Source organism: Ochotona curzoniae, unplaced genomic scaffold (assembly GCF_017591425.1).
Source record: "Ochotona curzoniae isolate NIBS_2020 unplaced genomic scaffold, NIBS_Ocur_1.0 contig_291, whole genome shotgun sequence".
Lineage (NCBI taxonomy): Eukaryota > Metazoa > Chordata > Mammalia > Lagomorpha > Ochotonidae > Ochotona > Ochotona curzoniae.
The window spans coordinates 7410255-7435299 of NW_024465649.1; the positions used below are offsets into that span (position 1 = coordinate 7410255).

At 39.9% G+C, this 25045-nt stretch overlaps 1 protein-coding gene and 1 non-coding gene across 3 annotated transcripts in view; both read right to left on the reverse strand.

Annotated features, from left to right (window-relative positions):
• Nucleotides 1-25045, reverse strand: part of FGGY (FGGY carbohydrate kinase domain containing) — a 395820-nt gene that overhangs the window by 23830 nt on the left and 346945 nt on the right. The window lies entirely within an intron of this gene.
• Nucleotides 13604-13705, reverse strand: LOC121155394. Its single transcript, XR_005883656.1, has one exon. It is a non-coding gene; the product is annotated as a U6 spliceosomal RNA (small nuclear RNA).

The window sequence follows — 25045 nt, forward strand, 5'->3', positions numbered from 1 at the left end:
TTGACATCCGCCTCTTCTCTCTGCAGCCTGTGGCCCAGGGCAGTTTCCTTACTTTTGCTAAGTCTTTTCTTCCTTTTCAGTATAATAGGATCTGCTTTGTTGGGATGGTGGTGGATAAGTAATCATTCTTAGTGCAGTGGTTTGCATAAATAAATTAATGAGTGAACGTTGGTTCACTCTATGCATGGTGGATTGGGGAGAGAAAGTGCCACGGCACTGCAAATGCATTCACAGAAGGGAGCTGACAAGAGCTGGAGAGGACTAGGGAAAGAACAGACGACTGGGAACCAGAATTTAGCTCAAGGGGGAAAGTGGTCCTAAATCTACCCCAGAGGGCTAGTAAGTGGATGACAGAGTTTCAAGGGGGCTGAGATGTAGGCAGGGGAGTGCTTTGGGTGGGCCACAGTGGTCAAGGGTGAGGTGTCTGTGTGTATATGTGTGAATGTCCCAAGTCACTCTGCAAACTTGTTCCACCCCTTCTGTCTTCCAAACTACTTAGTCTCTGTGCCTGGGAAATGAGTTTCAAAGCATAAATTCTTTGGTAGCTGTGATAAATTCTTTGATATTTTTGGATAGGAACAAAGTTTGTATCTGATGCCTTGGACAGGAAAGCTTAGCTTATTTGATGAAAACAAATTAATCTCTTCCAGGTAATCAAGAAGTGCTTTGTCCAGAGACAAACACATAGCATGAAGTGATCTTGTCTGTGGCCTGTCCCTGGGGGCTCTGATGGCACCCTGAGATAGAACAGCACAGCACAGATGGCATGTGGCAGCAGGTTCCTACAACTCTTCTCTTTCTGCTGCACAGAAGTCCATGCAGAATCACAGAGGCAGTCCTCTCCCCCAGGGGATTGCTTCACAGCATGGAGAGGCAAGGGTGGCTCTCACGCTATGTAGGCACATTTCACATGTGCGTATCTCTGTGCACTTTGTGCGTGGTCTGGCTTAAGTGAGGTTCAGCGGAAGCCCAGACGGAAGCAAGGGACACATATGTATAGTAGAGACAAGAACTATGTAGGAGGCAGTAAAAGGAAAAAAAAAACTTGAAGAATAATACGAGATGCTGGTTGTTGGCAGAGGGTGAGGGTGTGGGAGAGACAGAGCCAGAAAGTATGCACGGCCACACCATAGAGACTTTGTAGGAACAACGGAAGCTGCTGCTTCCTGGAGGCATGGTCCCCATGAGCCTGATAGGAGATTACGTGTGTCTCATATCATCCAAGCTAAGAGAAGGGTTCGGGGTGCAGAGGACCTGCACTGATCATAGATGAGGAAGGAGTCTGAGGAAGAAAAGATGTCAGGAGTAACTGTCAGATTTCTGGGCTTAAGGCTGTGACCTTAAAGAAGAGGCCAAGTGAGCAATGATTCTAACTTAGAGCTGCTTGCAGAACACTCGCTTCTGCAGATCTGACAGTACTTCACTCAGGAAGATGGGGTAAAAGAAAGGGAGCAAGCCATAACCTTTCCCTGTTCAGAGCTCAAGAAAATCAGGAGAACTTCAGAGAAATAATGTTACAAAGATTTTTCACAGACCAAGCCAAAGCTTACATCAGCCAGTCATGTGGATGGATTGTAAGCTTAATTATGCAGTAACAAATGCATATGTCCTTGTAAGTGCTACAAGATTTGGCACTTATACCTGAGATGGGGAGGTGCTTACTGGTGTTTTTTTTTTTTTCTCCTTTTTTCTTTTTAAAGCAGTGGAAGTTCTTAACAGTCAGAGTGCTTAAAGGTGCTTCTGAATACGAGACAGAAGATCTTGAAGCTCAGTCTTGATGGTGGTGAGGCAAAGACGGTACTGGATCAAGTCCAAAGACAAAAAGCTGTGGGAAAGTGTGAGGCTCGTTGCCCAAAAGGATTGTGGCTGCCTGGAAGCACAGAAACCTTTGTCTGGGGGTGCATGTACTGGGGGCAGCAGCACTAGGATGGTGTGCAGTTTGGACAGGGAATTCAAGGAGTGCTAAAGAGTTTTTCATGGCTGGGAGATAGGCAGACTGTGGGAAGTGGCACATGGCAGGAAGAGAAACCAGGACTCAAAGTCTGGCTCCAGGAGAGAAAGACCTTGTAAAGCCCGGGAGAAAGGACATTTGGGTAGGGTTCGGGGGGATGGGTGGGAGGGGAACACAAGACACGTGGGGCCACAGGATGGCTTCTGGAATTGTGATGTTACATAATAGAAGAAACAAAATTCTGCAGGAGTGTTGGGATGACATTTGCATGTTTCCTGCACCCTGGGAGATTCCTATGGACAGCAGCATGGGGCAGCATACTGGTTGGGAGAACACTGCAGTCGTTGATCCCGGAGTCACTAACTAAACAATCAGCTGAACTCCTTCAAGCATTCCTCTTCCCTCTTCTTAACCCCGACCCTCCCTTCCCCTGTGCAGGACAGCTTTCCGTCTCCTACTCTTTCAGCAGGAGGTGGAGTGTGCAGATGAAACCTGGCTGCACAGACCTGGGCATTCCTTCCTCTTCCTCTCCCTACTCCCCGGACTCATGCACAGCCCTTTGCTGGGAACTGCTTGTAGGGAGAGAGCAGCTGCTGGTGTCCAGAACAACTCCCAGCTGTTCTCCCAACTTCCTTCAAGTGTTGCTTCGTGTCAATGCCTCTAATTAGTTAAAATGGGAAGGGGGTGGTAAACAGAGGAGCCAAAGCGAGGCCTAATTTTAGCTGTAGCCAAAAGGACTTTCCCCTAAATACACTGTGATCTCAAAATACTTAGCTAAGCACATATGTACATGGCAGGGAGAGGATTTAAAGAGCTTCCCAAGTAAAACCTGAAGTCCAAATGGGACAACCCTGCCTCCTTGCACAAGGTACTGAAAAGGGAAGGAATAAAAATAGACTGAACCTTGCTCTGCAGGCACAGTACTGGGTGTCTGTGTGTGACACTCAGCAATCTGCTCAGTCCTCCAGCCACAGCGTGACGCAGGGCCCGTTACCATCCTAATTTTATAGATGAGGAAGCCGAGGCTCAGTGCAACCCGTGTTACTTTGTTCACGACAATGCAGCACACTGGAGAGCCAGTTTAAAGGCAGAGTTTCTGAGTGCATTCTGCCAGATACAGCCTAAATCCTAGGACAGACAGAGCACTGGGCAGGCCATTTAGGAAGGGATTTGGAACAGGTGTTCAGGACAAAAGCAGAGGATCCTGGTTGTCGGGATGCTTAGAACTATCGCTGCAAGAACAGGCAGGAATCACTCAATGCCTTCAGTTTACTGCAACCCTGAAATCCCTCCCATCCCTTCCAAGACATGCTAGAAGAAGGACCAAGCTGTCACTGACCATTTACAGGTACATAAATCATCTGGAGAAGGCCCTGTGCTCTCATCTCCTCCCTCTGACAGAAAGAAACTACTGCTTTATGCAATCTAAGAAGATGCACTGTTTTGCAATGGAATTTGAACTGGTTCACCCCAACCCTCCTCCCCACTCCAACTTTCTTAAGGTTATGATGGAATCTGGGCTCCTTCAGAAAACCGGCCACCTGGTAGGACTCATCACGTCAACTTCCTTCATCTCAGTTCAAGCTTAAAAGGCCTCTTCACTGGGAAGCTCCCCAGTGAGGTTTTCTGCGCACATCTGGAGTCTTTCCACAATAGGCCTTTGAAGCGGCCTCAAGTATTCCGGGAAAGTCTGCCTCACTGTGCTTGGGTTTAAGAGCAGAAGCCCACATTTATTTTTCTTTCCCGCCTTCATTTGACAAAACGCCCACCCCTGCCCCCTGCAGTGGTTTGTGGCCTCTTGCAAAGCAGTCCTGATTTTCATCTCACGGCTTCCACGGCTGAAGTCCTAAAAAAGAACAAGCACGGAGCAAACTCACAATGATCACGAACATGACAAAGGTCTGTTTATGCATTTGGCTCCCCTACCAGACTGTGACTCGTGCTTTGCTCATCTCTCTCTGGCAAAAAGAAAAAACACGTGGAACCCCAAGTGTCTTGCTCCATCACTCAGCACTGGTAGTGTTTTGTCGAGTCACTGAAAACGACTGAGGCAGAGTTCACTGATCTGTGAAGTGAGTCTACAACGGCCTGCTTTGCATGCGTAGCTGAGCTTCTTGGGAAGTGGCTAAGTGAAGCACTCTGCATGGTGGCAGACATGGACCTTGGCAGATCTGTGCTGTCCCCTCTGCAGGGCCACTCTGCCTCACAGAGACTAACAAGACTCAGTTTCCACAATCAACTCAGGTTCCCTTCCCGGGAAATGCTTTACTTTCTCGTTGCTTTGGTGCATATAAATACCTCCCCCATGGGGTGGGCACTTGGTACAGTGGTTAAATCGCTGCTTAAGATGCCCCCATTCCATAACACAGTGCCTGTTTAGAGTTCCAGCTCCTCTGCTTCAGCTCCAGCTTCCTGCTAATGCAAAACCTGGGTGTTCACAGATGATGGTTCAAAATCTTGCATTCTTGCCAACCACAGGGGAGTTATGAGTGAAGTTCTGAGTTCCTGGCTTAGGCCCGGCCCCAGCCCTGGTTGTTAACATTCAGGCTCTTGGTCTCTCTTTCTCTCAAATACAAAGAAAAAAAATTGAAAACATACAAAGATAGCTCCATAAAACTTTCTTATGTTCATAACCACGGTTTATTGTTGTTTCTGCTTTAATTCCATGTTGTTTCTGCCATCTCCCTGTTACTGCAACATCTCTAGGTAAATGCTGTTTGTTGTTCATTGCTATGTTCCCATACCAAGTTCAATGCCTAATACATTACTGGGATCAACGATATGAATGGATTACTCAGTCTACTTAACAAGTTTTTACTGAGCACCTACTTTGAGTCAGGTATCATTCTATCTACCGAAGCTATAACCAAGAACATAAAAGAACTGGAATTGTGTTCAGAACTTTGCACTCTAGTTGGACAAGCCAGGAAACATTATAGTTATAGCTCTAATGTGTTAAAATTTTCAAACAAAACTGCATGTCATCAGTTTTTCTGGGATCAGGCAGAAACTGAAGTCTCTTGGCATGTCATCATCCTGAAACCTGATGAGACCCAGGAGTCCCGAGTCACAGCTGACATCTCCTTGCATGAAGCAGAAGTCACAGGATTCATAAGCCCATAGGAACAGAGAGGTGGTACTTTGAAACGTTGGGGCTGAGTGCGGACTAATGTGAGAAAACTCTGACTTAACACTTTTACTGGCAGGGGCGTTTCATAAGATTATCTCCAGAAGCCCAAGCAAGAGAAATGCCAAAACATGAAATCTAGTCTAACCATAGTCAACCTGAAGAAAACCAACACCTAAGAACATCTTGGGAGAGGACTGCGAAATAAAGCTCCACCTTAGCTAGAAAAGAACAAGGATAAGGCTTACATCAGGCTTCTCAGAAACCACGCAAATGACATCAGGCTAGAGTGATATATTTAAAGTATTTTTAAAAAGCCACTATCATAGAATTCCATATGCAGTGAAAGTGTGCCACAAACATGACAGAAAAATAAAGACATTCACAGTCATATGAAAACTGATTTCACCAAAGCAGACCTGCCCTAGAAGAAATCTTGGAAGAAGTTCCTCAGTAGGAAGGAAAATTATAGAGATCATAAAACTGCATCAGACTGAAGAAAAAGTAAAGGAACAAATGAAGGTAAATTCAACTATTTTATTACTGTCATGTAAAGACAAATTATTTTTGAAAATAATCCTAACAATGCAGTCAGTATTACAGTAGGTAACAGACTGAATGAGTTATTGAATGTATATAGAATGAATGCTTGTGAAGTCACAGGTGTGGGTGAGAGGCATTGATCAGGCTTTATTTTTTTTAAGTATTTTTTATTGGAAATGCAAATATACAGAGAAAAGGAGAGACAGAGAAAAAGATCTTCTATCTGCCGGTTTAATCTTCAAGCGGCCACATCAGCCAGTGCTAAAAAAATCTGAAGCCAGGAGGCAGGAGCCAGAAGCCCATATGGGAACCTGGAGCATGCCAGCCAAGGATTTAGCCACTAAGCTACCGTGCTGGCTTCTGATTTCTTTCTCTGTCTTTTTCTTTCTTTCTTTCTCTTTCCTTCATTCTTTCCTTCTTTCTCTTCTTTCTTTCCTTCCTCCCCTCTCTTCTTTTCTTCCATCCTTCCTTCTTTCTTTGCTTTTCTTCTTTCCTTCCTTCCTTCTTTCTAAAATTTATTTATTTTTATAATAAAGTCATATGCTATGTGAGGATTTAGCCACTAGGCGACAGCACCTGGTTCTGCTTCTTCCTTTCTTCCTTCTTGCCTACCTGTTTCCTTCCCTCCCTTCCACTTTTCTTTGTAACATTTATTGTATTTTTATTGGAAAATCAGACATACAGAGAGGAGGAGAGACAGAGAAGATCTTGCATCTGCTGATTCACTACCCAAATGATTGCAATGGCTGGAACTGCACTGATCTGAAGCCAGGAGCCAGGAGCCTCTTCTGGGTCTCCCACATGGGTGCAGGGGCTCAAGACTTTGGGCCATCTTCAACTGCTTTCCCAGGTCACAAACAGGGAGCTGGATGGGAAGTGGGGCCACTAGGACATGAACCGGTGTGCATATGGAATCCCAGCACTTGCAAGGCAAGGATGTTAGCTGCTAAGCTACCACAGTGGGCCCCTAAATATACTTAAAAGGTACCTATACCGCATATAAGATGTATAGTGTTGATTTTTAAAACAATTATTTATTTGGATTTTACTTGGAACACAGAGAAAGAGAGCGGGGGACACATATAGATCCAGAGAGTCAGAGAAATAGCTGAAGAGCCAAGAGTAGGCCAAAGCCAAGAGCCCAGAGCTCCATCTGGATCTTCTACGTAGGCTGTAATGAACTTAAATAGTTGAGCGCCCACCTGCTGTCTCCCAGGAGGTACTGTGGCTGGACAGGAAGCCCAGCATTTAGGACTGTAACCAGGCATTCTGTTAATGGGATATGGGGGTCTTAAGTAGTGACTGAATCATTGATAGATTATTTAAACTAGACTTAGATGAAACATAAAGTATTTTCTCTAATTGAAGTATAATTGATGGTAAGATGTAATAATATTGTGAAAACCAGAAAAGACTGAGTGGGTAACAAGAAAAGCAAAGAAAAAGTGGAACAAATACAGGAGAGTTGCAAACAAGGTATATATGAATGTGCCTATCTCAATGGTCACTTTAAGTGTGTCTAGTCTGAATATACTGCTAGGAAATAGAGATGACCAGCCTGGGTAAGAAACCTAGACCTACAAGAAACTTACTATTGAATATAAAGGATAAGTTAGATTAAAAGTACAGATTTGGAGAATGTTATACCATAACACTAATCAAAACAAAACTGTAGCAGTTACATTATTTTCAGAATACTAAGACATCAGGAACTAGAAGGATTAGCATAACGCTAAAATCTCCAAGAATTTACAGCAATCTTCAGTGTGTAAGTGTAGAAGGGGATATGAATAAAAGGCATAAGGAAAATACCTGACAGAAATTCAAGAAAAAATAGACAAAAAACGATCAACTATTATAGTTTAGAATTTCAGCTCTTCATTGTCTTTCAATAATTGATTGTCCAACTAGACAGAGAATCAGTAGAAAAACAGGTGACCTGAACAGCCATAGCAGTCAATTTATTTCACTTTGTATTCAAGGAATGGTCTACCTATGACAGTAGCAAGGAAATTCTTCCAAAGGTCACATACTACATTCATCAAGAATGAGCTCATTTTGGATGATAGAAGATGATTTAACAAGTATGCAAGAATAGAAATAATAAAAATTGTGTTTTTAAATCACAGTGGAATTAAACTAAAAGTTAAAGAAAAGATAAATGCAAAATACATCAATATTTTAAGATTATGTACCACACTCCTCAAAATGAAAGGAGAGTGAAAAATAAATAAGTATCAAAAAAAGTTAGTTTTGTGTGTGAGTTCTTGAACTAAAATGTTTTGGAAGGGAACAAGAGCAATGTCTAGACTAAACTCATAACATCAAATAGATAGGTTAGAGTATAGTATAGAGAATCAATCATCAAAGTTTCTGCCTTAGGAAACTACAAAAAGAGAATCAAAGCCTGAGGCAAACAGGAAAAATATAGTATTTATCAGAATAAAACAAAACCAATGAACTTGAATACAGGAAAACAACAGAAAAATCAATGAAGCAAAAACCTTGTTTTTTGGAAAACATCAATAAAGTTAACAAACCATTAGCCAGGCCTAGGATGATAGAAATAGGATAGAAGTTTCTAATATCAGTGCTTAGAGAGATATCATCACTACTCAAATCAGAAGAATCTTATACACAACTCTGTAACCATAAACAAACCCAAAAAACAAACAAACAAACCCAAACACACAGACAGAGGAAAAAACAGCATGTACATAATAATGACTGTGGCTCAGTAATTTGAGAACTTTCAAAAGCAAAGCACAGGGTTAGATGGTTTTGCTAGTGGATATTGCCAAGTATTTAAGGAGGAAATTATACTACATCTTCATTATCTCCCCAGAAAGAGAGAAACAGAAGAAAAGCTTCCTGTGTTAATCAAGGAGGTTAGCATTTTTGTAATAGCTGGCACAGATGAGGACACTGCAGAAAAGGCAAATAAAAAAGAAATAATGTTTTTCATGAATACAGCTACAATAACTCTCAGTAGAATATCAGCAATTCAATCAACAATGTGGAAAAAAATTACATGCTCCAGTTAACTAGGATTTATTCTAGGTATGCAAGGCTGGTTTGAACTTCTAAATACAGTGTAATTAGTCATATCAATAGGTCAAATAATAAACAGCATATAATGACATGTAAAGATGTAGAAGAAAGCACTTGAAAAATCTAACATAAGTTCTTAGAAAACTAGAAAGATGGGGAAAGTTCCTCAACTTAATAAACAATGTTAATAACACACAAATAACAACAAAGTACTTTATAGCTAACACAACAGTTAATGAGGAAAACTGGACATTTTCCCTGTAAGATTGGCAACAAAGTAATGATGTCCTTTCTTACCACTTCATTGCAAGACTGTACTTGAGATTAGCTAGTGCAGTAAAAATGAAAAAAAAAAGCATGCAAATTAGAAAGGACGAGATAAAAGCATTTTATTTAATTAGCTACGATGTTTTTCAATGTAGAAAAATCACAAAGCATTAACACATTAAAAAAAATTGAGCGAGAGAGAGAGCGAGAAGAAGAAGAGGGTCAGAAACCTATTCACTGGCTCACTCTCCACGTGACTGCAATGGTTAGGGCTTAACCCATTGCACCACAATGCCAGCCTCAATTATAGCATAATAGTCAACAAGTAAACTTCTACTGAAAGCATGGACAATAAAACAAAAATAGACAAATACGATTATGCAAAACTAAGAAGTGTCTGTACCAAAACTTCAGCTATAACTAATTAAGAATTAATTCCCAACAGAATTGCAGAAAATATTTGTAGACTATGCACACAATAATGGACTAATATCCAGAAAATATAGGAAGCTCAATAGCAATAAGATAAACAATGCATTTTTAAAAATGCAAAGAATATAAATAGATATTTTCAAAGAAGAAATACAAATGTACAACAAACACATAAAAATGTTCAAAAATCATTAACCATCAGAAAAACACAAAGCAAAACCATAATGAAGTATTGTACTACTTTAGTAAGAATGACTGCTATCTGAAAGTCAAAAGCTAACAACTGTTTACAAGGATATGGAGGAAACGGAACCCTAGCACACTGTTGATAAGAATGCAAATCAGTGCAATCATTATGGAAAACAATATGGAGAGTTCTCAAAAAATAGGTGGGTCTCCGAATAATACAGCTTTCCACTCCTGGAATATATCTACACAAAATGAAGTCAGCATGTAGAAGCGATACCTACATTTCCATGTGTATTGAAAACCAATTCATAGTGGCAAAAATATATAATCAAGTTAGGTATCCAACTGATGACTGGATAAACAAAATCTGATTTGTACATGATGAAATATTATTCAGCCACACAAAGATTAATCTGATATTTGTAATACAATGTATAGAACTAGAAATAATATTCTATGTTAAATATGTCAGACACAGAAAAACAAATGCTACATTTTCTCTTCTATGTAGAAGTTAATATACAGTGTAAAAATCTGAATGCCATAATATTTGGTATGTAAAATGTTGTTTTCACTGAATTATACCATCTCAATAACTTTATATTATTATTTCTTTACGATCCTTGTCATAAATCATATATTATATGGTAGTAATACTCCAGCTACATAGTACGATACTAACTATGGTATGTTTATAATAATAACACAGAAGTTAAATGGTAAAATGTTAAAAAACTATTAAATGTACAACAAATAAATATTTTTTAAAAGAAAAATAAGGAAATCACAGGAACAGCGAATTTAGACAAGGGTATCACACCATTTGCAAAATTTAGCCCGAAATGGATCATTAACATAAAATGCAAAACACAAAACTATGAAACATACAGAAGATGACTTACGAGAAAATCTAGGACATTTCAGTTTGGTGGTGAATTTTTAAAGGCAACACCAGAAGTAAAAGTCATGAAAAAATAACTGGTTAGCTGGATTAGTAACATTTAAACAGTGCTCATTGACATAAACTTTCAAGAGAGGCAAATCAAAAGCCCACAGAATTGGGGGGGGGATATATTTATGATTAAAAGCTTGTATCTAAAACATATAAAGAACTATTAAAAATTCAACATTAAGTAAACAAGAAATCAAGTGAAAAATTGGGGAAAAAACTGAACATACACCTCACCAAAAAAAAAAAAAAGTATGCATCTGGAAAAAAAAAAAGCATATATAAAGATACCTCAACCATTTGCCAATAGAAAATTGCAAGTAGGATTGCATACCTATTTGAAGATCTAAAATTCAGAAAAATACTATAAAAGTGCTGCATTGAAATGTAACAACAGGAACTGTATAACTCTTTGCTAGTGAAAATGCAAACTAGTATAGTCACTGTAGAAGGTTATTTTATATTTCATAAAAGCCAGCATTCTGCTGCTAACTTACTGTTTACCCAACTGATCCAAAATTTTCTGTACATGCAAAAATGTTTGTGTGGATTTTTATGGCATTTTTATTCACAGTCACCATCAGTTCGTCGTTAGGTCAGTGGGTAAGAAAACCGGTACACCTATGCAATGACACATTACTCAGCAACAACAAGAAATGAGCTATAAAGCCACATGGACTCATTGTTTGAAGTTTAATAGCGTAAAGAGAACATATTTGTTAAGTACAGTTCTAAAAGAATCATACTTTCCCTCTCCCTCTCTAACTTTCTCAACTCTTCTTTCCATCCTTCCTTCCTTCCTCTCTCTCTTTCTTCTTTTCTTTAATGTTTGGAAAGACATAACTGTAATCCACTTTATAATCACAGGCTTACTTCACCACTAAACATTATATTTCACAAATAAAAAATAAGAAGACCATAGTTTCACTAGAATAAAAACAGAGGTTAGAAAGAACAGTCATATCATAAAATGTCTATTTTATTTCCACACATTTTTTCTTTGTTCCATGTTAAGTGCCACATGTCACTGAAAACAGATTATTATTTCTGGCATTGGCTTATTTCATTACTCATAATGATTTGCAGTTGCATCCATTTTGTTGCAAAAGACAGGATTTCTGTATTTCCCAGGGTATATATACTTATAGTTTCCTTTTCCTGTCCTCAGTTGATGGACATCTGAGTAAATTCCATATCTTAGATGTAATAAACATGAGGATGTAGAAAACTCTCTCATATGCTGATTTCATTTTGTTTGGATAAATTCCCAGCAGTGGGATGGCTGGGTCATATGATCGATCTGTTTTTAGATCTCTGCAGACTCTCCATACTGTCTTCTATAATGGGTATACTTGTTTACATTCCCAATAGTGGACTAGATTAACTTCTCCCTTACATTCTCACCGGCATTTATTATTTTTTGATTTGGGTATATCAGCCAAATATTGGGATAACATGAAATCTCACTTTGGTTTTTATTTATATTTCTGAGATGGCTAGTGACCCAAAACATTTTTTCATGTATTTACTGGCCATTTGAATTACATCCTTTGAAGCATGTCTGTTTGTGATGGACTCATCTTAAATGCAAGTTACTAAGTGAAAGCAGACAGTCTGAACAAGTTATATACATGATTCCAATTATATGATGCTTGGAAAAGAAAGAATTGCAGAGACAATAACAGGATTAGTGGTTGCTGAGTGCTGGGGGTGACAGTGGAGGGTTAAACAGATCAAGCATAGGGCTTTAATATTATTTTAGGGTGGTAAAAACATTCTGTGTGATACTTTAGTTTTATATACATGACTATGTATTTGCCAAAACCATTGAATGCTACAGCATGGGTGAATCTTAACAAAATAAATTTAGGAAGTAGGAGGATGCCACAATGAAACACAGTATGCCACAGAACCAGTGCTAACCAGCATAGGAAACAATCCCTTTGAAGGTGGCTAGTCCTGACCCCAGCAACCTTGGAAATCAGTGTAAGCAAAAACAGAATAAAAGCAACCCTGTACAGAATTATTGTCCTCTAGCTGATACAGCTGCATATTTTAGGAGAATGGGTTAACAGTTGTGTTATTTCTTTACAAGTGTACTGGAATTGAACAACTAAATAAATGGATGGCAGATGGTGTGAAACACATTTCCTGCTCCTTCAGTGGGAGTCTGCAGATAAGCAGGCAGAGGACTCTAGAATGAACCATGTGGTGATGATTATAGTAGGAAACATTAGTATGAATTCATGTTTACCAGAAATACAGATGATTTTATAGGGAAACAGCTGAAGATATGGGTGTAACGTAACCCTCACTCCCTCAATGCCCAGTTTCATGTCATGGAGTTTTAGTTACCCAGGCAGCTGTGGTCCAAAAGTATTATACAGAAAATTTAAGAAACATGTAATTTATAAGTTTTAAATTGAGCACCACTTTAAGAAAATTATCATGAAATCTCATGTTGTGCCCTAGTTCAATCCCATCCAATCTTTGTCCAGTGTATCCATGTTGTATATGCTACTATCCCATTAGTCAGTAACTGTGATGGTTTTGAGATCAAGTGCTGTGGTACCCAAAACGAGTAATTAAGTACCACTTATGTGGTAGTCCTACTCTATGTAATATCACCCATGTTATTCTCATCACTTTATTTCATCAAGTAGGCATTTGCTATTTCACATTATCATAAGTATGAATACAATTCAATAAGACATTTAGACAATGAGGAAGAGACCACATTCTTTTTATTATGGTATACTGGTATAATTGTTTCATAATTTTATTACTAACTATTATTAGTCTTACTTAGATAATTTAAAATTAAACCTTATTTTAGGTAATTATATAGAAAACCCAATGTGTTTATATTATATATAAAAACCCAATGTATTTATAATTTTGTACTAACTTCAGTGTCAGCTATCCACTGGGGATAATCAATATATCTTCTCATTATAAGGAGTAATGACCTCTGAACATACAAATATATGGTGCTTCAAAAGTTCACAGAAATAGAATTTAAAAGTATATTTTTTGCAAAAAAATTGAAATAGATTATCAATTTTTCCTACTATATATTTTCTCTTAACTTTTTTAAAATATGGAACACTTCACGATTTTGCCTGTCATCCTAGCGCAGGGGCCATGCTAATCTCTGTATTGTGCCAATTTTAGTATATGTGCTGCTGAAGTGAGCTTCTATGAACTTTTGAAGCATTCTTATATGTCCTTACTCTACTGGCTGGGAAGGCAAAGGCGCAAGGAGAACCCAGCAGCAACGAGTACATTTAATACCCAGAAAGACCTTGGTTTTATAACATTTTCCAAAAGCAAAAACTATAACTGGAACAGGAAATATGCAGGATAACCCTGGAACATCTTTTATACTCATAAATTAACAAGGTAATGATAAAATAAAGTACAAAATATACCATGATGGGGATGTGACAAAGGAGTTAGGTAATGATCTGCCAATGTCCAAAACTAGAGCAGATAAAGTAGATTGTAATCCAAAAATTAATGTCATTGAATTATTGATGTGTAACTTTAAAATAATGTAAACATGCAAACCACCCAGGCAGAGGTATTCCAAACTCTTGAAGACATTCTGCCTTCTAGGAAATGGAGCACAACTTCTCACTCCTGAATTATGTACTGTATATAGCACATTTCTTCCAAGGAATACATTATGGAAAGGGGCAAAAACATTTAGAGGCTTTCAAAATTTATTTGAATATTTAATCTGCTCCACAATGGTGTCAATCCCTGAAAAATAATTTTACAGTGGAAAATGTCCACAAACACCATTTCATCCAGGTGATCCATGTCAACATCTTCAGTGACAAGTTGTGCTCACAGTAAGCATCATTGGTATCCTGTGTAGCCACTGACACTGTCTCTCTGATTTTTCTTCAAGAAAATAAAATTCCCAGCCTGGTTATGAGAAACCCATCAGGTAAACCCCAGAAGAAGGGTATTCTACACAATATCTGACCATTCTGTCAAAATCACCAAAAATCAGTAATTGGAATGGATACAGCAGTGAAGACTACCTGGGACTACCTGGGATGTATGCTCATCCATGGTGCAAGTGCCTACTCCACTTGGATTCTAGATTCCTGCTAATGCATCCCTTAGGTGACAGTGTTGATGGCTCCAGAATACAGGTCCATGCTGCTCACATGGGAGACATAGATAAATTTCTCAGTTCCTGGCTTTGACCTAGTCAAACTCAGATGTTGCAGGTTTTTGCGGGGCACAAACTAATGGTTCGAATATTTCTGGCAGGTGTATGTGTGCCTCTTTGTATCTCTATCTTTCAAATAAATAAAACTTTTAAACATACACACACAGGAGCTTACGGAGCCAGGAGGACTACAATCATGTGCTGCCAACAATGTTTAGGGATCATATACATGGTGGTTGTCCAGGAAGTGACATCATATCCAACTTAATTTGTTTAAGGACACTCTGTTTTGTCAGCATGATGACGAAATTGCCTAATGATGCAGGGTTCAGAGTATACCTGTCATTAAACAATAGTGAGCATAAAGATAATGGATATCCTACAACACTAAAAGGATGTTAGGAAAAAGCTAAAAATACAAAAATAAACTATGTACTTTAATTAATAAGATATCAATGTTTATTCTAATTATAACTAATGTTTCATATAAAGTGAGAGAATAGCAGAGGAAAATGTGGAAATTTTGGTAACTCTAACTTTTTTAAAATATAAAAGTGTTCTAAAAGTAAAGCTTATTAGGAATATATACACACATAAAGATACAGGCAAGTGTGATAGGGAAGACTAGGGGAAAACGCAATTAGAATTATGGGGATGGCAAACAATAGGAGTGATGCAGGAAGTTTGCATGAGTGGATAGAAATAATGGCATCTCTGACAAAATGATGCAAAGCTACTTCAAAAAGTCATGGAAAATTAAAGACAAATTTGCTTCTGTACAACAGTGTTTAAAAGCATGCACTGATGTGGCAGCATCAAAAAGTTCATAGAAAATGTGAGCTATGAAATAATCATGCGTGTTTTTCAAAATGCTTGCACCAAAATATACCATAAAATTTTTCAAGTTCCTTCATTTGGTTAGAGTTCTCTAGGAATGAGGAAGCATAGGAACAGCTGGGGGAAGAGAAAGCTGGGCCGAGGGAACTGCATGTGTGAAAACCTTGAGGTGACAGGACATTGGATACCTGAGTAAAAGGCCAGAGAAGCTGGAAAAGCTTGGGCCAGAACCGGAGAGGAAATCATAAAGCGGGTGATGGCGGTGGGTCTTAAAGGTTACTGAAAGAAGTAAATCGGTGGAGGAGTCCAGAAGACAAATGAAATTTACCTTGAGTTTGAGTCTGGATTCCTCAGCCCTTTTTGTTGTGAAAAATGAAGAACCACCCCCTTGAAACACACCTCACTCCTCAAACATTCTCTCCAACAATGAGACCTTCCATCTATACCAGTTGAGGCAGTCTAAGGTGCATCTTCTTCAGGAACAAAATATGAGACTGTTTCTACACAGGCCAAGAAAAATGAAGGCTTGAGGCCAATTCTTTGCATAATTCAATATATTGCAAAAAACCTAACATATGCTTGAAATCTTTAGATAATGGAAAGAAAAGTGGATTTTCCTCTCTTCATTATTAAAGTAATTGGCTCAAACTCTCATTTCATTTTGCCCATGCAGGCACAACCTACAATCTGTAATTAGTTTTAAGCCACCAAAGTAGAAACAGAATAAAACTTCAATGAACTGAGGTTTTTTTTTCTTTTCCTTGATATACTTACTTGGTGTTCAGTGCTTAGAGGCATTAAGACTTAGAGCCAAAAGGCAAACTTGCAACTGGGACTTGTTTATAAAGAACCAAATGCAACAAAAATAACTTGCAAAGCATGCCTTGGTTAAGTTCAATGTGAGCTGCTTGTCTATTCACTTCTCTATCTCCAGTTCCACAAAATACAAAAAGAGATCCTGAATGATGGTGAAGCCACCAGTTATCAGAGGGAGGAGTCCAATAGGCTTGTCCCTGAAATTTTAACTTGGGCACAAGAACTTTAGCGCCATTATAGAGGTCTGCCAGCAGGACTGAAATTAAAACCACTTCCTTGTGGCTTTCCCTTTAACCATAAAGGCACATGAGCAAAGGCAAACTTTTGAATGAATGTGAGAGCAACACATAAATCTCTCCTTAACTGGGGATGTTTGTAGAGCATTTTGGCTGATTTAAGGGTGCCAGATACCACACTCAACCACTGGCTATCCCTTACAAGCATTAATATCTCTGAGCCTGTTCATCTGTATAAAGACAATTATAATTTTTACAGGGTCCCTACTAAGATTAAATGGAAAAACAACTCTAAAATGCTGAGAATAGGGTCTGAATTATGGTAAGTGATTAAGTAGTGCTGTTTCATTTTATAAGCATAATTACATATCCATGTATGCCCCTGGAAAGGGGATGATATATGTGGCCAGATCTGAGCCAATCCAAAGCTAGGAGCCACGAGTCTCTTCCAGGTCCCCCACATGGGTTCAACGTCCTAAGGCTTTGGGCCATTCTCTTCTGCTTTCCCAGACCATAAGCAGGGAGCTGGATGGGAAGTGGAGCAGCTGATAAACAAAACAGCATCCCCATGGAACCGCAGCTCATGCAAGGGAGGAATAGCCAATTGAGCCTCTGTGCTGGGTTCTGCATAGTATTTTTTAAAGATTTACTTATCTTTATTGGAAAGGCAGATTTACAGAAAGAGATACAGAGAGAAAGATCTTTCTGCTGGCTCATTCCACAAGTGACCACAAGTGCTCGAGCTCAGCTGATGAAAAGTCAATTTCTGTGCCTCCCACATCCACATGGGTGCAGGGTCTCGGGGCTCTGGGCCATCCTCTACCATTTTCTCAAGACACAAACAGGGAGCTGGATGGATGCCTGTGTAGTATTTTAAACACATATAAAGAAAAAGTGTTGGGGCTGGCATGGTGGCATAGCAAGTAAAGCCATTGTTTGTGATGCCTGCAACCCAAATGGGTACTGTTTGTATCCTGGCTGCTCTACTTCCAGTTTATCTCCCCGATTAAGGCCCATGAAAGTAGCAGAAGAAGTAGAAGTATTTCGTGCCTTATTACCCATACGGGAGACCCAGAAGTAGCTCTTGGTCCTGGCTTTGGCTTGGCTCAGCCCTGGCTATTGCAGCCATCTGTGAGGGAACCAGATTTATTTATTTATTTATTTATTTGTTTTTATTTATTCTCTCTCTCTCTCTTCCTCCTTTCCTTCCTTCCTCCATCCTTCCCTCCCTCCCTGTACCAGCCTCTCTCTCCCTCTAGATATACAACTCTTTATAATCAATCAATCAATTTTTTTAAAAATTAACAAAAGTGCTCTAAATTTCATTTGTTAAGGATGACTTAACCTGTGTGACAGGTGCTTTTGCTTCCTTCCAGCACAGTCTTGTTGAGTGGGACAGAGCGCTGAGAAGGCTCCTGACTGCTTTTGGTTCACATTACTTGCTACTTTGCCTGCTCAAAAACTGGCTAGAGCTTCGGATTACCTGTGATGGAATGCATGAGACTTGTCCAGGTAGCGTAGGGTCTGAATTCATAGCATCCTGTGTCTGAGTCAAGAACAACTGACAACAGGCACAGTATCAAAACAACTAGCAACAGTTTTATATGTGGGATATTTATAATGAGAATATACTTTAAAATATCACATATCCACAAAAGAACAATAATGGCATAAAAGCCTTGAACTATCGTTGAACTATGCATTGTAGGGTATTTTTACTTGTCCATCAATATTTGATTCCTCCAGTCTAAGTCTCAGTTTTCTCGCATGTGAAATAGGATAAGGGAACTTTAAAAAAAAAACTCATGGAAAGGTAGAATTATACAGTAAATTCATTTTGGGGATAAGTTTTTCAAAGGCTATGCATAGATAATTTACAACTTGCATTTTCCATGAACTTATTTTAAAAACTGCATTTATTTCACTTGACAGGTAGTGTTAAAGAGAAAGAAAGAGCATCAGAGAGAGAGAGAGAGCTTGCAATTACTGATTCACTTCCCAAATGTTTGCAATGGCCAGAGGCTGGATCAAGCCAAAGCTAGCAGCCTAGAGCTTCATCCAGGTCTCCCATACGCATTTGATCTCATGTAATTGTTTGGTATATTGGGATACTGGGCATATCCCTGCACAGAAATCTGCTTAATTGAAAAGGTAAACTAGCAGGACAGGAATAAAAGGGTGTTGGAATTAATAGTAACATAGAAATAGAGGCAGAGGATAAAGAGATTTCAAGGAGGAATGTAGTGTATTGTGAAAGAGACATATGCATTGGGCATCTTGTCTGTGCCAGGCATGGTGGCAGGAATGTGTACTGCACACTGTAAGTTCTCAGTGAGGAACACAGGTTCCAAGTCAGGCTCTCAGATGCCAATCTCAGCCCTGTCTATTCCCAGCTGTGTGGCTCTCATATGTGATTTAAAATGCCTTTGACTTATTTTTGCCATCTTTAAATTGGAATATTTTAAGACAGAAATTGGAAAATCTTTTCAATTAAAGGGTCCAATAGTAAATATCATATGTTTTGTTGACCGTGTGAACTCTGTCACAACAACTCAATGCTGCAGTCACAGAATGTAGGGGCGAATGTGGATGTCACTATGCCCCATAAAACTTCACTTGTAAATGACTTGTACAGGAGAGTTGGGCAACCTCTAATATCAACTTTACAAGGATTGAAAAATTCATCTTCTTTGTATACTTAGAATAGTGTCCTGCTCATGGTCATTAACAAATGTTAGTTGCTGTTATTATGGTGAACCCATGAAATAGGTGTTAATGTGTTACAAAGAACAAAACTAAAGGCCAGAAGTCACATAGTAATTTCTCTGAGACCTCATATCACCCTTTGTTTCATTTTTGCTTCATTTAGTTGAAAGCAGAATGACAGGAGCCAAAACAATTGAGAGACAGGGGAGACAGCAGAGGCAGAGAGAGGGAGAAGGTCAAAGGGAGAGAAAGAGAGAATTTTCCATCCTCCGTTTCACTCCCAAATGCCTACAATAACCAGGGTTGTGCCAGGCTAAAGCCAGTAGCCAAGAACTCCATCATGGTTTCCTCTATGTGTGGGAGACATTCAAATACTTAAGCCATCAGAGTTGCTTCCCCGATGCCTTTTCAGGGAGAAGGATTGGAAATGGAGCAGGCAGGATTTGACTTTACACTGAGATACAGGCTACAAGCATCCCAGATGGCTGCTTAACAATCTGCATCATGACACCTACTGTAGGCTCCCCTTCTCTGCTAACAGTAGCAACTCTAAGAGCGCAGGAATATCTGTATCTAAAGCCTAGCATTCTTCACTGTAGTTTTATCATCCGTTTTTACTAGAATCAAGACATTATTTTATTGACTCAAAGGGAGCCAGTTGTTTTGGGGCTTAACCAAGAACCAGCAAGACTTGAACTAATTAAATTGGGCTGGGGACTTAATGAGTATTCTCTGGAAGCTTTTTTCCCCTTGAAATCCTGAGTCAAGGCTGTGGGGAACAGGTGTGGGATCCATATTCCTTACCCCACTCATGGGGCTCACACAGTCTGCCTTCTCTTGCCTCAGTATCAGTTTCCTGTGACGCCGATGGATCAGCTACCTTTGAGGAGCCCTAATTAACTGCACAAAGAGAGCAGGCTTCCCAAATCCCACATTAGTTCTGCTTTGGAATGCCAGAACTTTTCTACCATGGAAAAATGCTTCATGCCCTGACTCCTAACAAACTCAAGCAAGTTCAAATACATTTCGGGGAGGGGACAAGAATTCAAAGCTGTTATCTGAGAAGTCAAAGAAAGGGATTTTCTTGAAAGGGGGAAACAAAGGGCATCCAGAAATGTCAGCAAAATGTCCTGCAAACTCTCAAGCCTGCACCCAGTTCTTCCTAGCTTGAAGTCTCTCGGAGTGTGATTTTTCCAACTCTTTGCAGGGGTCAAGGATAGGATTCTTGAGCATCTGCAGCTGTATTAGTCATGATTTCTTTCCATATGTCAAATAGATGGAATAAAAAGCAAAGACAGTCTTGACTTTGGATATTTCAAAACTGTCTACTGACCTGACCTGTTATTTATTTCTGCCTCCTCTTCCTCTTGGTCTTCTCCCTCCCCCTTTCCCTCTTTCCTCTCACTACAGAGGTCGTCTCACATCCACTGTGTTCTAGGGAAAGCCCTGCTGGCTCGGAGGCTGAGACACCATAGTGTAGGATTGAGGCCTGTGGCTTGAAAAGTAATCAGCTGCCTGTTTTGTGTTTAATTTCACATGTGTTGGAGTAAAACCATTTTGGCTATAACCTCCCAAAGCTCACCACATGTCCGTCAGTTCTCTGAATCTAGTGTACCATCATGCTGATGTGCTTTCCTTCATCATAGCCAGAAACTGGATTGGCTTTACTTTCAATGCAAACAGTCTCCTGGGCAAAGCACTGAAGTAGGAGTCACAAAAATTCGCTTACTACTAGGTGTTTGAAGCTGTAGAACTGAATGGGTTCTAGGAATATTCTCTGAAAGCTTGTTTTCCTTGGAATCCTGAGTCAAGGCTCGGGGGAACAGCTGTGGGATCCATATTGCTTACCCCATTCATGGGGCTTCTAGACCCCCAGGCTGATACCCAATCTGGTCCTCTGGCAGCAAAACACAGTCATTTGAATGGCACCATGGGCTACCTTCTGGGGAAACAGCTAGCTATAATGACAGTGGCCATAGTTTACCATCAAAGTAAGGCCACCACTTGGTCTTAGACATTTTTATTTAATCTGATTTTTTTTAAAGATTTGTTTACTTATTTTGAAAAACTCAGAGTTACATAGAGACACAGGGAGAAAAATCTCTCCTCTGGTTCACTTTTCAGATGGCTACAAAAGCCAGAGTGTGGCCATGTTGAAACCAGGAGCTGGGTGCCTCTCCCATGTGAGTGGCAGGGAATCAAACACTTGGGCTATCCCCTGTTGCTTTGTGAAAGTTATTCACAAGGATCTGGATCAGAAGGGGGAAAAGCCAGGACCCACCCCCACCGTAGGACACACCATGTTCTGTGAAACTTTAACCCAGAGGTACCCACACTTTAGGCCACTAAGATATTCAAACCATTTGAAAATCTTCAAAGAATGTTCTGTTTTATATCTTACCATCTGGTGGCTTTAAACAAAACAAATACTGTTCAATTGATCACTATCATTTAGTCACAAAAAGGAAATTTCAACAGCAAAAATAAAGTGGATATTGAGATCTCAGAATAAAGAAAAATCATTTAAGTAACAAATAGCTAGCTCTGTTAGCAAATCAATAAACAGTTCTCATTATTTTATTACCCATGGGTGAGTGGCATCTTGTTTTTCCTGCAGGGGGAAGTTACATATATCTATCACACATGCCTGTCACAGAGCCCTTAACCAGGAAGAGTTCAACTTGGGTTTCAAGATCTGCATTATTATTTTGCAAATCTTGATAACTGTATCTTTGAATCTGTGTTTTGCAGGTGAAGGCTGATGAACAATGGAGTATGAGGGACTTTCCTCTATAGAACCATTTCTTGGTTATTAGCTCTCAATCATATGGTGCCCCATCCCATGGTCTCCCTACTGACCAAGTACCCAAGGGTAAGTGACAAGGTTATGTGGGATGGGGGTAAATGTCTTGTTCTTGCCATCTCCCCGTGGAAGAAGGAAGGACAGATATAGAGGGTCAGGCTAGCTAGTGAGTCCTCTATATCTTTTAGTAATGGCAAGGAATAACTCCCACACCTTATCACTGTCAAAAAGTTTTAGGCTGGCGACACAGAGGGGTATTCCCATTGCAAGGCCTTGGAATTCAGCCATCCTTGTGGACTGAGGCAGCAGGCATTTGGCAGAAGAAGACTTGCAGCTTTCAGCCCCATATTTTCATTCTGCACTGGATCCTTTAAATTATGGAGCAGACCTTGCCTACACTGCTCTGCCTTCATGCTACTGGAGAACTAGAGGCCCAGCTGATAAGTCCTTGCCTATAAACATCTCTACACTGCTCGCATATAACTAGATAATGCATGATGGCTTTGAATCCAAGGTTTACTTGTAGAAGGCAAATTTCTCTAGAGGTCAAGCATTCACCCCTGGGGAGCCACTTCTTGACTTGGAATGGATAGTTAACTGTTCCTCCAATCATCTGTCTCTCATGCGTAACACTTTAAAGTTTGAAAGCACTCTTCATGTGTGTGTGTGTGTGTGTGTGTGTGTGTGTGTGTGTGTGTGTATGCAGGTCCATATACGCAAGTGAACCTCACTTTCTCTGCTTGGTAAACCTTGAATTTGTAATTTTCAACCAAATTTAGGTTCAGGCCCTAATTTCTCATTTTCTGGTTCTGTGGCCTCGAAAATGGAAGGCTATTTGCCTTTCCAGACTTTTGATTCCTCATTTTATAAGTAAAGATAACACTATCCACGTACTTCATAACATGCAGTTAAACATTAAATGTGATTCTATAGATGAAGGGTCCAGCATGTATCAGGTGATCAGTTCATTACTCATTTCTTTTCTTTTACCCTAGAGATTAATACTGATGCTTGGGGTGATATTATCCTATTCAGGGGAACCTACTCAATAGGCATCTGAGACAAGTATCCTCTAGTCTAGACTCTTTTCTGTTGTTCAGGAGGCAGCTCTACCACAGTAGGAGCAAGTTCTGAAATAGTCAGTGGTAAAACCCTGGAAATCTAAGATCCTATTTCCAAAGAAAATTGAGTACTCAAAACAGGTCAGTTTCCACACATTGGGAGAGATACTGAAAGGGAGGAAGGGGACAAATAGGGCAAGTATAATCTCTTTCCCATTTCTAACACAGCCCAAGTATGCACCTTACAGAGGTGAAGAATTTTTATGACTGCAATGGTACAGTTCATGAGAGTGAAATCTGACATGCTCTGGTAGAAACAGGAGGTCCAGTTTACAATCTCATGTTCCTCCCTAAAATCTTGATGAGGCGACTTGAGGAGGTCACCGCTACTTTGAAAGACAATGTCCCTATATTTTAGATCAGGCTAGATGACTTACTAAAGTCTCTTTCATCTCTGAAACTTTAGTTATTAAGAGAAATAGTTATATCCTGTAAAACGCTGGGGTGTGGGGAACCATGTTTTGGCTCAACTGGCTAATCTTCCACCTGCAAGCATGGGCATCTCTGTGGGCACCAGTTCATGTCCTGGCTGTTCCACTTTCCATCAAGTTCCCTGTTTATGGTCTGAGATAGTGGTAGAGGATAACCCAAAGTCTTGGGACTCTGCAACCATGTGGGAGACCTGGAAGAAGCTCCTAGCTTCCATCTTCAGATTGGCTCATCTCAGGCCCTTGCAGCCATTTGGGGGATGAGCTGGCAGATAGAAGACCTTTCTTTCTGTCTTTCCTTCTCTCTGTAAACCTGCCTTTCCAATAAAAATAAATAAAACTGAAAGAAAAAAATCTTGAGCATGCCCACCAAGCAGAACTGGTCACATCAAAATATGGCTTTATGTGGCTGTAGCAAGAACTGCTCTGTAGGAGGTCAAGGAGACTCTACAACAGCTGGTTGTTTGAAGAAGCTTATAATCTCTGTTCACTCCCAAGGTATTGCACTTGAGTGGACTTGTATGGGACTGCAGGAACAGCAGCATATTTAGTCATTTTTTCATGGAGAATATTTCAACATTTGTCACCAGACAGAAGGAGCACAGTGGGCTGTTGTGAAAAGTATGCGGTGCAGTACTATTTATGGCTGTGTTTGGGTTTACCCTCGGCCCAGTACACAGGGTACAGCTGAAAACACTCTCTTGTCCTTCAGGCCAACATTTCCAAATTTTTACATGAGGTCTGTCCACTCCAGCCCTATTGCCCTTCTTTGTTCACTCAGAGAAGCAGCCATCTCTTCTTCCCCCTCCGCCTCCAGCTTGGCCTCTGACTCACTCCCAGCTGAGGCTGGGCATACATTATTAACAGCATATCATTAAAGATTTGGACTTGGACAACCTTGGCTCAAATGCCAATTCTTCCATTTTCAGATACGTGACCTTGAACAAGCCACCTAACCTCTCTGACCTCACTGTCTACCCAGAATGACTGTTTCATGAATTAAAATGAGACACCTGATGCAGAAATCCTGACAGACAACCTGAATTGGGTTTGCCTCTGTCCCAATCACTGCCTTGATCAGGATTCTACTGCTTTGTCTTTCCTCAGTCTTGATCTTCTTTATATTTGTTCTGAGCTCCCCAAAATGGGTTATACTGGTTTCAGGTTAATCTGTCACTCCTTCAGCCTAGTGATCTCTGGCTGTAAACAGAAATGTTCTCATGGTTGGATAGGAGATATGGGTAAGTAACAATAACAGTTATTTTATTAATCATTTTCTTTGTGCCTGGTTTATTATTTTCTCTCCATAAGAAGCAAAGAGTTGAGTCCTACCATCAACTCAATTTTATAGCTCAGGAAACAGCACTGCAGATGTTACACCCAAGGTCACAAGGCTGAGAATT